Consider the following 16,598-nt stretch of genomic DNA (forward strand, 5'->3'; position numbering starts at 1 on the left):
ACTTATGAGCCTCCCTTGGATGGGTCTGTTGTTATTGATATGGTCTAGGACTCGGCAAACATGGGCTCTGTTACCCAGTGCACCTGAAAAATGTGCTGCAACCTTTCTGTTAGCACAGCCCGCCTGCGAGCAGGGCCAAGTCGCGTCCTTCAGCTCTCTCAAGGGTTTCTTGACAGATACTGAGTGAAAAGGGACATGGCTAATGTGATCTGAGAAACCTGAATAAAGCTGCTGCACAGAGTGCCACTGAGTGCTCATGGGCCTGGGCTGGGGAGGGCTGGAGTGGGCGCTGCAGGGCTGTGTGTGTGTGTGTGTGTGTGTGTGTGTGTGTGTGTTCTAGAATGTTACATGTTTGTGAGGGGGGCAGATCAGAGGCCTCAGGTGATACCTAACCATGAAGATAAGAAGGGTCCACAGCACTCCAGTACCCCTGGGAGGAAGGAGGGATAGGGAAAGCCACAGAAGGCACATGATGTATATGCATGAAAAGGTCATAATGAAATCAAATATTTTGTATGCTAACTACATATTTTTAAGAGCATGGTTACATACGAAAACTGAGAGGGGGGAGGGAGGGAGGGAAGGAGGGAGGGAGGGAGGAAGGGAAGGAAGCCCCAACAGGTTGTGGTACGAACAGCTGGCTTTGTGGACAAGTACCGAAGTGACAAGGACTGGCCCTTAGGTTTATTCTGTTAGTTTAGACAGAGTCTCACTGTTGCTTAGGCTGACCTTGAACTCCTGGTCTCAACTGATCTTCCTCCCCAGCCTCCCCACGGAGTAGCTAGGTTGACAGGCTTGCACCAGGGTGTATGGCTTGGGCTTAGGTCAGGCCGGAGGCTTGTCCTAGGCAGGCAGGTGAAGGAGGCAGGTTTTCAGTCCGCAGAGAGCATGCAACAGTGCCTTATGCCGGTATCTCCCATTTGGACAACGGATACTGCCTAGCTGGTCTCCAGTCCACCCTCCCCCACTCTGCCCGCATCTACCTCTGCACAGTAGCAGAGTCCTGCTGCCTCTCTTGAGCGAGTTTCTTCTCCCCCTTACAACCCCCCAGACTCACAAACTCTTCTTGTGCTGCAGAAGTTCCCTTCTCTGGCCTCAGCTGCCCCCCCCCCCCAATTTCTCCTGGCTCACCTTCCTTTACTTCGTCCACTGCCTCCCAGACCTACAGTGCTCAGTGCTCACTTCTACCCTACAGCCTGCAAGTGCTGTGCTCTCTGCCGGAATGTTCTTCCTGCAGGTCTTTGCGAGGCTGCCACCCCCCCACCCCACCCCCACCCCCGCAACCTATGTCTGGTATCATCCAGTCCCCATTAGAACTGTATGTAAGATGATCCGCGGTTGATAGGACATTCTGGTTTGTCTCTGGTTTGTGAGCTGGGCACCATGTCTCCTGTGGTCTCTGAAGTGTCTGCAGCAGAGCAGGAACTCAAGGATGGAGGAAGAGGGAGGTCTTGGTTTAGGTTCCCTGGAAGTCATCCCTGGGACAAGGTTTCAGGTGTATCCACTGCTGTGGGAGACAGCAGGGGAGGGAGATGGGACCAGGGAAGGGGAGGCAAAGGGGCCTCTCAGCCTGAGCTGTCTGCACCGTGGGTGCCCAGTGGGCGGGGCCACCCACCTAGCCTTTCCCAGCCCGAGGGACAGGGCATCAGGTGCCAAACAAACAGCTCTCTCAGTTACTGGTTGAGGCTCTTCTTGGGACTGCGATTTCTATCACTTCTGGCCTGTGGGGACACAGCCCGAGTGGCCTGAAGGTACCAGAGAAAGGCTTCAAGTGGGTTGGTGTTTGTGACAGAGAATACCGCATTAGCTCCTATGGAGAGAGAGCAGATGATAGGCCTGGACCTCAGGGACAGCCCAAACCAGGGTGTCGCATAGGGGCGGGATTCCACTGCGAAAGGACCTGCGGCCATTGCCTTCACAGTGTTCAGATGCCTTTGGCAGCCAGCCCAGCTCCAAGTGGATAATGATCTTTCTCATGTCGCACTGGGGGAGTCCAGAGGAGTCCCTCCAGGGTGGAAGGCAGGGGGAGTCCAGAGGAGTCCCTCCGGGGTGGGAAGGCAGGGTCTGGCGACCTCAGCTCCTTCCCTGTTCCTGTGGGTATGTCAGCTCTGCCCTCAGTCCAGCTCTCCTCCACGGCCACAGTGACTTCTGTGTCTCCATGGTTAACATCCAGATACCACAGCACCCAGAGATGGCAGAATCTCTCGTTGGGAGTCTCTCATAAGGACAAAGAAACAACTGATTTCCCTTCATGTGCCCCTACATCAGTGAGCCACCAAGTGTCAACATGAACAGTTTCAGGTAAGAATGACATGGGACAGGTGACCGGTGGCGTCTGTGAAACACACTTGCCCTCCCCTGCCAAGGGGAGGCCGGCTGAGGAGCCCTGAAGGGAAGATGTGCAGGGCATGGCAGCATTTGACAGGGCCAGTCTTGAAAGAATTGTCTTGGCTTTTGATCTGTGAAGAGCCCCTGTGCCCTGGCAGATGGTTTCCCAGCCTCCTTGCATCCCCCAGCAGCCCCAGGAGGCAGGGCCCGGGGCAGGGGAGTTTGTGAGGCTGGCGGGGCGGAGGAAGTTCTGTTCCCCTTGGCAGGTGTGCGTTGTCTGTGGCAGCTAATTACTTAGGATGGATGACTCTGACTGGGCTTCAAGCCCTCCACCACTTTCCCTTCTCTAGCTGAGCTGGAGCAGGTGGTGGAGAGAGCAGAGGGCTCCCGTGATGGCCTGGCCACTCGTGGGGCTATTTGTCACTGGGGATGTTTATGCCCTACCTGAGGCCAGAACCCAGGCAGAACAGGTGGTACACCGAGGGCCAGGGATGGAGAGGCCATAGGCGTTAACCCCTTTGGCACTGTTCCTGAAGGGATGGAGAGGAGAGGGGCTGGAACGGGCCAACGGAAAAAGAATGAGAAGCCACACTCGCCCTGCTTTGTCTTGAGATGGGGCTGTCATGTAGCCCAGGCTAGCTTCAAACTTCCTATGTAGCCAAGGATGACCCTGGTTTTCTAGTCCTCCTGCCTCTGTCTCTAGAGTGCTAGGGTCAAAGGAGTGTGCAACCATGCCTGGTTAATGTGGCGCTCCTAACTGGGCTACATACCCGGGCACGTTTCCCTGTATTTCAAATATTTGGAGCTGGCTGAGGCGGCTCGGCATGTAAAGGTGCTTGCCATCCAGCTGGATGAGCTGAGTTTGATCTCCAAAACCCAAATAATGGAAGGAGAGAACCAACTCCTACCCTGAAAGCTATTCTCTTCTGAATGTGCACGGTGGCACAAGGGGACACACACACACACACCCCACACACACCTGAATGTAAAACATTAACAAATATAAAATAGTTGGAGATTGAAACCATTACTTCATGGGCTGGAGAGATGGCTCCACAATTCAGAACACCAGCTGCTTCTGCAGAGGACCAGGTTCAGTTCCCAGCCTCTACACGTCAAGTCATGACCACGATGCAGTTCCTGGGGGTCTGGCATCCTCTTCTGGCCTCTATAACCACTAGGCAAACACATAGTTTACCTATACACATTTAGGTAAACAATTCTACACATGAAACAAAAAATATTTTTTTTTTTTGATTTTTCGAGACAGGGTTTCTCTGTGTAGCTTTGCGCCTTTCCTGGGACTCACTTGGTAGTCCAGGCTGGCCTCGAACTCACAGAGATCCACCTGCCTCTGCCTCCCGAGGTTTTTTTTTTTTTTTTTAGAGTTTTTTTTTTTTTTTTAAGACAGGGTTTCTCTGTGTAGCTGTTCTTGAACTCCCTGTATAGACCAGGCTGGCCTCAAACTCAGAGATCTGCCTGCCTCTGCTTCCTGAGTGCTGGGACTAAAGGTGTGTGCTACCACACTCAGCTAAAAATAAATCTTTTTAAAACTAGAAAATATTATTTCAGCTAAAGTGTGACTGTTGAACTGGGCTCCCTAGCCAGCAGTGGAGCAGATAAAAATCCATGCCTGGGAGTTTGTGGAGGGCTCTGGTATACTCACGCATCCTGGCCAACTTCAAAATGCCCATTGTGTAATGACCAGGCTCACAAACCCTTAAGAACGAGTTTCCAGGAGCAGGTGAAACCCAGCCCCACAGGGGCATCCTTGTATATGACACTGACTGGTTGTGACAGCGTCACCTTGACTCTGTAAGAAACCACAGAAAACCCTCTATGTGTGGAACCATGTTCCAGGGACACCAGGCAGGTCCCGTCCCTGCTCCTCTGAACACTCGGGGGTGGGAGGGGGTGGGATAAGTGTCTTATAGAGCAGCGCCATTGCTGGGACAGGAACTCACCAGGGTGATGTGGAGCAGAGAATCTCTGTAGTCTACCCGCTGGCGTCTAGTCTGTGAGTACAGAAAGGACAGCAGTGTCCACCTTGTCCTCCTGAGGATTGTGACCTCAGGCAGTTCTGCAAGGATTCTCCGTCCTGGAATTCTCACCCACTCTGTTTGCACTATTCTGCCTCCCCAACACTATGCCCAAGGCCTGGGCAGCTTCGCCATTGTCGCCAAGGCCCCAAGGCATCTCTTGAGACAGTTTGTTTGTTACTGGAGGTCAGTATGACAGTCCAGGCACAGATGGGTGATGTGGTTCCCCGAAGTGCCACGCACAGTTCATACAGGAGCCATCTTTTTCCTCATCAGCAACCTCCCTCCTTCACATCTGTTTCTAAAAGTCTCACATTCTAGGAGCAGTGTGTGTGTGCGTGTGTGTGTGTGTGTGTGCGCGCGCGCGCGTGCATGCATACAAGTAGTATAGAACCTTACCTAGACTTCTATAGGAAAACCTTACCTAGACTTCTATGTGGAAAGAGGGAACAGCAGCTCCTACTGCCTTCTCCAAATTCCGAGTTCACTTAATAAAAACATGGCAGCCCTGGCTTCAATCCCTGGCATGCCCCTCCCCTCCCCCATAATGTGAGTAGGAGGGGGGTGCACAGAGGTGCTGGAGAGCTATGAAATGCTCTGCAGATCCATTTAGACATGGGGTTTATATTACCCTGTTATGTCTGATGCAACCACTTCAAGTCTGAGACGACCCTTGGAGGGGCCTCCGCGGGACAGCCTGGAGGAGTCCTCAGTTCCTCAGCAGGTTCCTCTGCTCATCTCTCCGGAAGGAGCAGAAACAGGTGACGGCAGCATCACTGTGTGCATAGTGCCAACACAGCTCTATGCTATTTTCTCTTGCACCTGAATCTTTAAGTCATTGGTGTCTCTGGGCAAGCCAGGGCTGTGGCGGAAGCTGTTAATAATAGATACAAGCGACTGTCTGGTAACGAATTGCTGGAGACGGTAATTAGCATTTTAATTTAGCCATTTTCTTCCCATTCACCTCTGGAGACCTGAGTTCGAATCTGAAATTGGGGTTGCCAGTGGAGGTTTGCCCAAGTCGTCCTAATCTCTCCCACGGGTGTTTGTCTTTGTCTCACCAAGAGCCACAGCCCAGGGCTGAATGTGGCCTGAGGGGGGCACTGTCTGTCCAGGCTGTGGAGTGGCAGCCTTCGGCTTTCAGGGAGCTGGTGGGGCTGAAGAAATTGCTGGATGGGGCTGGCGTGCAGAAGGAGCAGGGATGGGACCTGGAGCCATGGGGGAGGTGGTGGGTCAGGAGGGGAGGAGGTGGTGGGGTCAGGAGGAGAGGTGGCTGGCGGGGTCAGGATGAGAGGTGGCTGGTGGGGTCAGGATGAGAGGTGGTGGGGTCAGGATGAGAGGTGGCTGGTGGGGTCAGGATGAGAGGTGGCGGGGTCAGGAGGAGAGGTGGCAGGTCAGGAGGAGAACAGACCAAAGACCGGGAGAGAAAGGCGCATGGGCAGTCTGAAGTGAGCAGGGAGGGCGAGGGTCAGAGTGTGCTGCCATCTGTCCCTGCCCCATCCTCCATTTCTTCTTCGCAAGCACCAAGTTTCTTGATGTTTCCAGGCCAGATTTACTGCCTGACTCAATGTCATATAAAACTTAAACACATGAGGGGGGGAATCTGTGATTGCTATGTAAAATGATAAAAAATTTCATAATAAAAAAAAGAAAAACTGAAACGCAGGGGCCGGCGAGATGGCCCAGTGGGTAAAGGTGCTTGCCACCAAGGCTGATGACCTGAGTTCAATCCCTGGAAGCCACAGCGTGGAGGAGAGAGCAGACTCTTGCCAGCTGTGGCCCCCATCTGCTCCCGGAAATGTAAATAAATGTAAAATGATCGACTTGGAAACATTAGCAACAGTGAAAGGTGAACGCTCTGTTAGTCCAGGTGGTGAGGAGTGTGGCAAGGCTTTGGGAAGGTCACCTACATTTGTTGTGTGAGTGAGAGAGGACACATCAGAGCCCCTTTCCCTGGTCCTACACCTCACTGAACCTTGAAGATGGAGTCAGCAGATAGAGGCAACTCCAAAGATAAATCTCAATTTAGGGAGTCCCAAGGCCCACAATGAAAAATGACCAGCTATTTCCCTCCATGTTGGTGGCAAGTCTGGACTCCCAGGGCTTCAGGGCCAGGCAGAACATCGAAGGGAACGTGTGTGGAGGAGACGGTGGCTGCCTGGTGGAGGAGACGGTGGCTGCCTGGTGGAGGAGACGGTGGTTGCCTGGGCTCTGAAAGCCCATGGTGATGTGAAATGTACCAGCACGGCCTGGTTCTGAAGACTCAAAGCAGAGGGGACCAGCTCCCAGGGATGCGTCCAGGCCTGGCATGTGGTGCTTTTTCGTGGTGACCGAAGCTGGAATTTGTTGTCTCTTACCGTCTTTGTCGCCTGAGCAGCTTTGGCTGAGATGATGTGGCCAGCACTGAAGCCGCTGACAGGTAAGAACTTGTTTGTGCTCCACAGTGGGGCTGGAGCGTGCCTGGCTCTCAGGCCTGCCACATCACCTGGAGTCTGCTTCCTCTTTTGGCTTGCTGCATTCTTTCCTTAGTTCCGTCAAGGCTGCTTATCCTCAGGTCACAGATTGGTTCCCAAAAGTTGCCTTAGCAACCCCCCAGGTCCCAAGGGTGAGGTTTCTGTCCCCCAGCCCCGCTACTGGCTAGAGTGGCCAGGCTGGAAAGGCTGTCTTGGCAGCGCATACCCAGGTTCTATTGATGTTAGGGCATGAACTCGGACTCTGGACAGGTGTGCGGGTCCCAACTTTGCCACTTGGGTCATAGCCTTTACCCTGAAATCCCGTTTCCCTGTATGACACAGCGAAGGTTCTCGGGTGAGGACATGGCTGACCCACAGCGAGCGCGGCCGACGGCAGCAATCACGTCTGTTTGTGCTGAGGACTGCGGGGATGGCAGTGTGGTTATAAGCTTGAATTCTGCGTGTGGCCATCCGAGTCAAACCCCTGCAGCTCTCTCTCGCCCACTACAGCCTCCCTGAGCCTCGTGGGATGGACAGACAGCTGCACACAGCCCCCCGTGGCTGGGTGAGCACTGATCCCCCCAACTCATCCAAGCCAGTGTGCACAACAGTGTGCTTAGTGCATGTGTGACGCCACACCTCATCTAGGACAGCTCCCTGCTCGGGTCCACTGCCTGGGATGACCCTCGACCTTCTTCAGCTCCTCTCCCTCACGGCCCAGGGTGAGATGGGAGGAGGCTGAGGACAATCAGGACAAGCTGCCAGCGGAGGGGCAGAGCAGAGTTGTCAGATCAAGCCCAAGGACAGGCAGGGGTGACTTGAAAGTCCCTCCTTGTGCACAGCCGAAGGTCCCACTGCTATTGGTCAATATCCATTGACTTGCGCCCTCTCTTCTCTAACTTGAAGGGGGGTCTTTGTTGCATAAAGAAGCGTTGCCATGGCAACCTCCTGGTTTCACAAAACAGTCTTTCCTCCCAGAACCAATATCTTCCTTCCCTGTCTCTAAGAGAGGCTTTTGGGTGGGACATGGGTTGTTCTAAGCCTCAGGACTCTGGACAGAAGCCCAGAGTTCAGGCAGGCTTTACTCCAAACACTCAGGCTTGGTGCCAGGCTGTGAAGCACCAAGTTGGGCAGCAGTTTATGTGGGCAATCTCTATTTCTTGTGTGTCTGGGGCACCCAGGAATGCACCAGGTGCTGGCGGGGACCTCTCCAGGGTTGAGGACAGACAGAACCCTGCCTTCAGGCAGTAATTCCTGGCAGCTTCTTTTCAAGTAAAGGGGAGAAGAAGTAAGACATCTTTGGCCAAGGTTTAATAACTGTGAAGGAAATGAAATAGAACCACGTGGCAGACAGACAGCGGTGAGGGTCAGGAAAGCCCTGTCTGCTGCTGGAGCTGAGCCTACGCGTGGAAGGAAAGGCAGCCCTGGGGATGTGAATGCAAAGGTCATGGGTGTGAGCATGAGTGTGTGAGGACTAGGTAGAGGTTAGAGGCCTGGAGTGTAGTGGTCCAGGGAAGGACACCAGGGTATCGGAGGCGTGGGGAGAGGGCTTTGTAAGCTGGCCCAGGAGTGGGGACTTCATAGTAACTGTCGTGAGCAGAGTGGAGATGTGTGCTCGGAGGACAAGCTGGTCTTGGGCACAAGTATTGAGTAAACATCTCATCTGACTCAGGAGTGCATCTCCAGCTCCAGAACTGGTCCCGGTGCCTGTCTTCTGGCCCGATAGTGGTTCTCACTGCTACTCAGGGGCCTTCTCCACCAACGTCACTGCTGTCCTCTCCGTGACGTTGATATTCTGGTTACGGACAGAGAAGCCTCCTCTCCATCCCCCACTGGAAACCCCAAAGCTAACTAAGGCTAACTCTTTCTGATGAATGGAGAGACTTGCACCCATGAATCCTTCAGCCAGCCCGGTCCCGGCACTCAATCGCTCATAACTCTGTTAAGAGTGCGGAATGACACCTGCGGCAGCCGGATAAAGGATGAAATAAGAGGTCTGATAAGCACGATTGATGGCTGTCCTTGCTCAAGATGGGCAGAAGGAAGGGCAGAGGTGGGCCCAGGTGAGTTATTGCCTCCTTCAGGGTGGGGAGCTCCCCCTTGCTCCAGCCTGTGTGCTGAGCAGGTTTCCATTAATCCCAGACCTTTGAGAATTTCATACATTTCAGAGGGACCCCTATATTCGGGTGCCCCAAGAGCTTTCGAGAAACCAAATGCTTTCTTTCAGAATGCAAAGTGAATCTTAGGAGAGTGGAGCACACAGGCCTCTGATGGTGGGGATGGGTGCCTTCCCTATGTGCCATGGGAGACACACAGGATTCTTGTTTACACATGACAGAAAACGAAGCCAGAAGTCTGAGCCCAAATGGCCTTCACTGGCTCAGGTAGCTGAACCTCTGGGGATGTCTCTTCCTTTACATGTGGTTTGATCTGCACTCCAATGATGAGGACCGGAGCAGGCTCTGTCCTCTCCAGGCTTTTTCCTCATAACATGGCGCCTGCCAGAACCTTCTAAAGCCACCTGTTTGTGCCCAGTGGGAAAAAGTCTCAAAATTGAATTAAAACTGCAGCGTGGAGTCTCCCTGGGTCACGTGTCCCTGTGTTAATTCACCTATCGAGGGAAGATGGGAAACCCTGGCTGGCTAACTCTGACATTGCATCCTACCCAGCTGCATGTCTGGGAAGCCTGGAGTTCTCCAGCGAAGGAGGAGGAGGGACAGTGAGCACGTACCTTATCGTTTCTTACCTCTGCCCATCTTTCCCTCGTCACCGATGGCAGACCCCATGGACGCGTGAGTTCTGCTGTTGCATACAAAACGGTGTTAGCTGTCAGGACTCTGGCTGCAGGTGACAGAAACTCAATCAGAACTGGCAAGAGCCAAAGGCATCTGTCTCATGATGGCAAGGGCCGCGGATCTTGCTGCTGGGTTTGGGATTAAGTAGCTCCAGGGCCTTGGAAGGCCTCATCAGGTCATGTCTCTCTCTGTTCTAGGTTTCTTGGTCAATTTCTTAACGGTCCACTGTGGAGGGATTGGGATTGGCACAGGTTGGCCAGACCTGGGTCCCTGTGTGTGCTCACTACGGAGAGGCTAAGAGAAGAGGACAGAAGGGAACTTGAAGGAAAATAATGGCCTGGAAAGTGGGCAAATAGAGTGGCCCTGACCCCAGCTGAATTCCAGCACTACATTGATCACACTATTCTCCAAAAATACTTCCCCTCAAAGGCACAGAACTCGGGCCATTTTCCTTTGCTGGGGGTTAATACATGCCTGATAGGTGCTGCAGGACCAACATCAAGGCCGGTCTGCGGCGGAATCATGGCCTACTCCAGATGCTGTGTTCAGGCCTGTTCAGTCTGCACTCAAACAAGCAAGGGGTGGGAACGGAGCCCCAGAACTGTGAAGTTGTTTGCCTAGGGTGCTCAGCTGGTGAGTGATGGAGTTTGGCACACACATACATCCCTCTGCCTGGCTCTGGAATCCCTGGCTTTACATCTCTTCCTGTATTCCCTTCCCCAACAGGACACCATCTCCCAAGTGAACTCCAGAGGAACAGAAATACATCACTAAACAGTGGGGATCTTCTCTGCAAATGTATTTTGTCGCAGGGTGAACATCAGAATAGGTTGCATAGATTAAGGCTTCTGCACTGTCAGAAGGCCACATGATCTTACCAGAGTGCCACTGTGTGTGGCCCATTGCCAGTGGAAGACTCAAGTTTAGTGAGGCTGCACACAACTGCCTCACGCTGGTTCTATCTGACGGGGTCTCTTTTCTGATGGCCGCTGTCGCTCTGATGAAGAAGCACTTGTCTAGTGTATATGAGTCCTGGGTTCAATCCCCAGCACCAGAAAAACCACAAAACAAAACAGAAGAGTATACTCTTTTGGTTATTTGAGACAGGATTTCTCTGTGTGTAGCCCTGGCTGTCCTGGAACTCACTCTGTAGACCAGGCTGACCTCAAACTTACAGAGATCTGCCTGCCTCTGCCTCCCAAGTGCTGGGATTAAAGGCGTGAGCCACCACCGCCCAGATAAGAGTGTACTCTTATACCAGGTGTTTTGACTCATGCCTTTAATTTTATCACTCTGATGGCCGAGGCAGGAGGATTGCTGTAAGTTCCAAGGTCTACATAGTTTCAGGAAGCCAGAGAGAGAGAGCTACATGGGGTGGGGAAAACCTCACCTGGGTGAATACTTGGACTTTTTCTGAGAAAAAGAGACAATGGCTGTGCCACATGCCGTGTGCCTGCACCGAGCAGGGCCTGACTCCTGTTCTTCTGTTTGCTTTAAGGAACCTGCCGCCCTTGGTTTCCTGACGACTGCCCTTTCTTCCTAGAGTGCTGTACTTGGCAGTCCTTCTTGGCTCCTTCGACCATTCACATCTTAGCCCAAAGTTGGCTCCTTTGTCCTAGAAACTCTCTCTCTCTCTCTCTCTCTCTCTCTCTCTCTCTCTCTCTCTCTCTCTCTCTCACACACACACACACACACACACACACACACACACACACACACACACACACAGTGTGAGCAGGTACTGAATGGACTCAGTTATATTTATATGTTGATTCATATATGCATATATATAAAACAATGGTGGTTAAAGAAGAGTATGGGAGGAAGCAGGTTAGACCTGGGAGGAGTGGGAGAGGGGAGAAATCATACAATTATATTTTAATTAAATTATTAAAAAATAAATATATGAGAAAATGGGGGGGAGGCCTTCCCTGAAAGAGCCCCCAACACCAACATCATCAGAACCCCTCCTGAAAAGTCGCTGCTGACAAACTCCATCTCGTTAGAGTTAAGTTCCAGGGAAGCAGAGTTCTTGTCGGCTTTGAAGGTATTCGCCCCTCAGAGCCTAGCGTGAGCGCTAGCACACAGAGGCACCCAAGAAACACTGAAAATGGGAGCTGGAGGCCTCAAGAGCCTTGCAGACTTACGGTGTTGCTCCTGGTTGCTGAGTCTGTTAGTCTTTCTCCCTGTGTGTCCTGCTTGCTGGGAAGAAACTTCTGGCTTGTTGGCTACATACTCGTTATGAGTTGAGTGGCTGGGAGCTGGAGTCCCAGGGAGAGCCACACCTTACGGAGTCGTTAAGACGGATTAATGAGAACTACTGAAATTATGATGAGTTGGAATATTGATCCTGAGTCAAATGATCTCTTTAGCTTCCTTAATAGCCACTCTTACATCCCACGCCTGTCAGACGAAACCTTTGGAATATATTAACAGACCCCTAGCTGCTACCAAGCCCAAAGCTAAGAACACAGTCAGGTAACGTCTGAGGCCTATGGCAGACCACTGTCTGCTGTAGCTACCAGGGAGCTTGAGATACCTTGATTTATGGCTTTCTTTGGTTTTATACTTACAGAAACTTCATGCAGCTGGCAGCACATTGGGCCACAGTGTTCAGGGCACCCGATATCTGTGCTTCTAGCCATGCTCATTTGTGCTTGGTTCTAGAATAAATGAGTTCTCACTTCCAGAAAAGAGCTTTGTTTGTGTAGATAGAACCAAGGCATGAACAATTTGCAGTGGGGGCTGACCTGCTGCTGTATGCACTGACATGTGGCAGAAATGTTGCATGGGTCCCCAGAGGTCATTTTCTGTCCGCTGGGCTCCATATTACCATTGTGGCCTATGAACTGCACACATACACTGCAGAGCTCTGTGCCTGGGCACAGCAGGGTGGGTAGAGTAGGAATGGGGGGTGGGGCTGGGCAGCTTACATCTCTCCAGACATTGGGAGTGAGTAACAACACAGATATCTCCAAGTTCTTTAGGGCCTGGTGGGAACGGTCCTTGCCCAGGACCAGCCCCAGCATCGGGGCTGGCCTTTCCTGGATACTCCCAGCCCCAGCATCGGGGCTGGCCTTCTTTCCTGGATACTCCCAACCTCTCTTTTACATTCTGCTGTCTGTGTTGCTTCTACACCTGTATCTCTAGTTCTAGGAACGGAAGTTTCTCCCCCATGCATCTTCTACCGTCCCAGGTAAGGGACACATGACCAGTATACCCAGTCAGACACTAACCTGAGGGGTGGGATCGGAAATATCCATCAGTCCCATTTCTTCCCTGAAAGGAGGCAGGGTAGAGCTGGAACATGGAACCACAGCCAGTTCCTCCAGGGCAGGCTGGATGAGAGTGATGCTCCTAGAACAGGACCCTGTCACAAAGGCCTTCCAGACCCGGTCAACAGGGTCAGCTCCTGTGCCCTGGGCTGCAGGCCTCTGGCTTGGCTGCTCTGCTTTCTGGCCCAGGATCCTACTGAGCCATCCCCCTGTCCAGGATACACCCTTGTCATTTAGATCCGTTGTTGAAGCGTGCATCCTGATCTTCTGGATGGGTCAAAGGAGCTGGCTGGTCGGCTCCGAAGTCCAGGTTCAGATGGGTCCTTGTGGGTCTGGGAAGATGCATTTCCCAGACTGCAGACTCTCGGCTCACCCCACAAGGTCCCCCACAGTATCTTCCCATCATCCCCTGGGTCGTTTGTTTGTTGGCAGTCTCCACCGCATCGGAGTAGACTCTATTTGGAGTCGACTCGATCGAGGCTCGTCTTGTTTTCTTCCTGGGTATCTGCAGCTCTGAGCACAGGTCCACAAGCAGCAGGAGCCCAGCAACCATTTTCTAGATAAATTAATAAAAGGGACCTCCTCCTAGAGATTAAAGAGGCCCTCCCTCCACCTGCCGAACTCAAGAGAAAAGTCTCTAGAAACCTGCCTGGATTCAGCATAAAGAGGCTGCTGCTGTATGATACAATGCCAGAGTTTGAAGAACGCTCCCTGCCCTGGGGCACATGCCCCACTAATGAGTCAAAGGAGGATGCTCTGAAGCTGCCCAGTGTTGCCTTTTTGTTTTTTAAACTCGTTAGTCTGTAATTGTGCTTCTGACACTTCGCTCTGGCAGCAAGGGAGATGTCGGCAAACTTATTATTATTGTTGTTGTTAGCTAATATTTATTACATGGTCTGCACTGGGTGGGCCTGCTTCTAATCAGTTTTGGTTCCCTGAAGACAGTCTTCGGACGACTGTAAAAAGCTGCCCAGGGCTGCAGAGGAGCACACACCTGCAGTGGGGGTTCCAGGGGCCACCAGGCTGGGCAGTGCGGAGTTTCACATACCTGGAACGCAGAGCACCCCTCGGCCAACCACGACGTAGGACATGGAAGAAATGAATTCCTCAGAGACTTTTCCCTAAGTAAGCCTTCTGGTCTCTCAATGCCTTCACAAATAGCCTGCTCTAAGTGCCGTCTCAACAGGGCTGGAAGGCTAAGGGAAGAGAGTCTCATCCACCAATCCCCCTCTTCTACCCAGCCCCACATACCAGAAAGACCGTGGCTCTAGACAGCTACCATCCACTTCCAGGGAGTGACAGGAGATGGGCCAGGGTCGGGAGGGGGTTCCCACAGGAAAGGCACATTTCCTGCCTAATGGGAGGTGGCTGGCTTGGTAACAAGCATTCCCGCTAATTTGGAGGAATGATTTAACACCAGGAGAAGCCTGGGAAGATATCTCCTAAATAGAAAACTCTGACCCACCCCACCAGACACCAGTTTGAAGAACCATTTTAACTCCTTGGATTTTGGATCCATCTATACTGGGAGGGAGGGTGAACCCTGTGACTGCCTCCTTGCAGAAGAAGGTGGGAAGGCAGGTCCTAACAAAGGGAAGGAAGCTGCCACACTCTGATTCCCTGCCCCTAGCAATGAATTGGAGGCACGGTTAGGAAGAACCCAGGGTAGACCACTGCCAACCACCTGGTCCAGCTGGATACTCAGCTCCTGGCGTTCCTGGATTCCAGGACTAGATGAACAGTGTGAATGAATAGGGATCCATTTATGAAGCACCTATTATGTGCCAGGCATCATTGCCCCAGGACCTTGTGGCTAAGTACGTGGTCAGGGTACCTACTCAGGGATCCAGATAGGTTAAGAAGACGAAACCAGATAGGTGGGTAAGTAAGTGATTAAGGACAGCATCAGGGCAGTGCCAAGCAACATGCAGAATGAGCAGCAGAGGGAACCCAAGGCACTGGAGTGTGCCTCCCTCAGGGAAGAATGTGGCAACCAGAAAGGACAGCAAGGAAGAAGGTCTGAGGAGGGAGCCATGATGGAATGCTGTGGGCAGACAGAGCAAGAGAAGAAGGGGAAAGAGAGGGCCCTAAAGGGTCTGGGCTTCATTCTGAGTTGACCTGGGAAGCCATTGGAAGGCTCCAAAGTGGAGACTGTGATCTGTGGTCTAGTTTACACTAGAAAAAAAAATCACCAGAATGTTCTTTTGGGTGAAGAAAACGGATCAGAAGTGACAGAAAATTCTGAGTGTGGTGAAGCGAGAAGAGAGGGGAAGCCGCATGGAGGTGGTGGCGCCTGGGACTGGCTTTTGGTGGTGGGCAGCCTCTGCTAGGAGACTGCCCTTCTTGGCTGGGGCTATCCTGGGAGAAAAGACCCCCAGAGGAGGGGGTAGGGTTGGGATCTTGGCTGTCTTTGGCCTTCAAGAGAGGGTGCCCACTTTTTTTTTTTTTTTTTAAGAAAAAACAAAAGCCTGGAACTTGCTTTGTAGACCAGCCTGGCCTTGAACTCACAGGGATCTGCCTGCCTTTGCCTCCTGAGTGCTGGGATCAAAGTCAAGTGCCACCATGCTTGGTGATCCTTTCAGTTTTCAAAGACGGGGTCTCATACTGTTGCCAGGCTGGCCTGGAATTCACTATATATCCCAGGATGGCCTCTTAACTCCTTTCTGCCTAGTGCAAAGATTACCAGTACAAGCCACCACATTTGGCCTGGGGACCTGTTTCCCTTATTTTCAGTAAATTGGTCCCTTCAGGCCACCCTCAGCTAATCTGAGAACACCGAGTTTGCAAATGCCACCTCTGGAGGCAGAATTCTGTGTATGTACAAACCATAGCCTGGAAGTTCCAGGTGCCAAGTTGGAGTTCTGAAGTTTAAGCCTGAAAACCACTTAGTTTACTCTGCTGCTCTCCATGCAGCCAGGCCAGGGAAGGCAGTTCTTCCCTACCCCGCACTCTGTGTGCCTCTTCCCACACTCTGAAATCCAGAAGGCAGCAGGACTCGGAGCTGGCTGTAGCCCGTGTGCAAGAGAGAAAAAGAAGAGCTGAGCTGATGCTCCCGAGCTCTCTGTGACTCCCAGGTCTGCTGCGAGGCAATCACGGCAACTAGATAGTTCAAGAGTCCAGATGGCGGTGGTTAGCCCTCACAGGTCTCATTTCTCTTGCCCCAGGGCTCCAAAGCCCACCGTGTCTCAGTCGCCCTTTCCTAGCAGGTGACCTCCACCCCAGCGTTTTCTTGTGGCCCAGACTGGCTGCTGGACTTCCAGTCATCATGCAAGACTGGGAGAGAAAAACAGAGAGGTACAAAGGGGGCTCCAGCTCCTTCTCTTAAAGGCAGCTGCCTGGAAGGGCGGCATGCATTTGCTTACATCTCATTGGCCAAAATTTACTGCATTGACCACACTTAGTTGCAAAGGGGGCTGGGAAGTGTAGTTTTCAGCTGAACCCTTTGTCTAGGACTCTGGTGAGAGAGCAGGGTGTGGAAGGCAGGTAGTCGCTTCAGTCCCAGGATGTTAACAGTGATGCCCAGTAAATAAGATCAAAGCAAACACCTGTTAGAACTCCCCAAGTCTCTGCCACCTGTCCCACGTCACCACGTTCCCACAGTCCTCCTCGGTCCTGACTCACAGCTTCCTTCCCTCCTTGTGCCAACACCTCATCTCACCACTCAGGGCTCAGACATTAACTCCTCAGAGAAACCCGTGGGGACCTCCT

General features: G+C 52.4%; 2 long non-coding RNA genes across 2 annotated transcripts; one reads left to right on the forward strand and one right to left on the reverse strand.

Moving 5' to 3' along the window:
* Window positions 1-1,294: 1,294 nt before the first annotated feature.
* On the reverse strand, window positions 1,295-4,384 carry LOC121829856 (uncharacterized). Its single transcript, XR_013051661.1, has 5 exons — window positions 4,293-4,384; window positions 3,360-4,141; window positions 2,773-2,858; window positions 1,616-2,215; window positions 1,295-1,507 (listed from the first exon to the last, which is right to left on the reverse strand). It is a non-coding gene; the product is annotated as an uncharacterized LOC121829856 (long non-coding RNA).
* A 2,829-nt stretch (window positions 4,385-7,213) lies between these two features.
* On the forward strand, window positions 7,214-11,721 carry LOC121829630 (uncharacterized). Its single transcript, XR_013051662.1, has 3 exons — window positions 7,214-8,108; window positions 8,493-8,883; window positions 9,813-11,721. It is a non-coding gene; the product is annotated as an uncharacterized LOC121829630 (long non-coding RNA).
* The last annotated feature ends 4,877 nt before the right edge of the window (window positions 11,722-16,598 follow it).

This window comes from Peromyscus maniculatus, chromosome 5 (genome assembly GCF_049852395.1).
Source record: "Peromyscus maniculatus bairdii isolate BWxNUB_F1_BW_parent chromosome 5, HU_Pman_BW_mat_3.1, whole genome shotgun sequence".
NCBI lineage: Eukaryota > Metazoa > Chordata > Mammalia > Rodentia > Cricetidae > Peromyscus > Peromyscus maniculatus.